The following is a 1,104-nucleotide window of genomic DNA, read 5'->3' as shown; positions in this document are numbered from 1 at the left end:
ATTGGAGCCTAGATATCACATGTCCCAACTTTTACAGCATATGATTGGCATTGACCAATGAACGTGGAATGTGAATCTCTCCTGAGAGCTTATGTTTATATCATGTGACCGAGACCAACAGATATGGAAACTATTTATAAGGCATTAAGTATTATTCTGGTTATTTATATCTTATATTATAACTGAAGTTGTGATTGTCTCCTCGGTATCTAGTTTTGTTTTGAATTATGCGGATCTAATTATTAGGCTATTGTGCTTCAGACTTTTTACATTACCCTTAGGGTATTTAAGTTGTACAAAAAACAAAGAGCCAAGAAGGGCTAGTTGTTGGGGCACTCTTAAATCAAACTTAATAAAATGTAACCTTTATTAGTAATTATTAAAAAGCTGCGGATCTCCTCATTTTAATAGAATAAATGGATACGGCGAAATAAATATTCAAATAATTCTGGGTAATCATGCTCCTATAAATTCTAGATTGTTTATTCACATCATACAGGAGTTTTGTACCCGTGGTGATCCTGAAATCAACATAAACCAAATCAAATGTAATCACTTATGTCCCTGCTATTATACACTTAATCCCGTTCTGCTCCTAAATATTACCGACAACACCCAATATTCTCTGGTGGTCTCCCATCCAAGTACTAATCAGGCCCAATACGGTATAGTTTCCAAGATCAGATGAGATTGGGCATATTCAGTAAGGTATGGTTGTAGGACTATATAAACAGGAGATTGGGAGTCCTGGTGTAATATAGTTAAGGGCATTATGTAGGACTAACTCAGTATGAGAAGTTTCTCTTTGATTAAACAATGGACATAAATTCCAAACAAAGTATTGCACCAGCATACTTTGATTAATGAATAAATTGGTTATGTTACCTTCTAAAGTATGTATATCATATTCATATAGCCATATAAACAGATAATCTAAATGCAGGTATAAGTAATGTCAGTCTAATAGTGCCTGAGTATAATCATATCACATGAAAATGGCATTTATATAGTATTCATATGATTGTACATGGGTATTCAAATCCCATATGTTTTGGTAGGGATGGTGCTAATTTATATTCCCCTAGAGCACTTAGCAGACACCAT

The 1,104-nt window shown here is 34.0% G+C and overlaps 1 pseudogene; it reads right to left on the bottom strand.

Moving 5' to 3' along the window:
- Nucleotides 1-603: 603 nt before the first annotated feature.
- On the bottom strand, nucleotides 604-722 carry LOC148477432 (5S ribosomal RNA; annotated as a pseudogene).
- Between the last annotated feature and the right edge of the window lie 382 nt (nucleotides 723-1,104).

The sequence above is a fragment of the Taudactylus pleione genome, unplaced genomic scaffold (assembly GCF_031769625.1).
Source record: "Taudactylus pleione unplaced genomic scaffold, aTauple2 ptg000712l, whole genome shotgun sequence".
NCBI lineage: Eukaryota > Metazoa > Chordata > Amphibia > Anura > Myobatrachidae > Taudactylus > Taudactylus pleione.
Note: the sequence above shows the minus strand (reverse complement) of the source record. Positions and strands in the feature narration are given on the sequence as shown.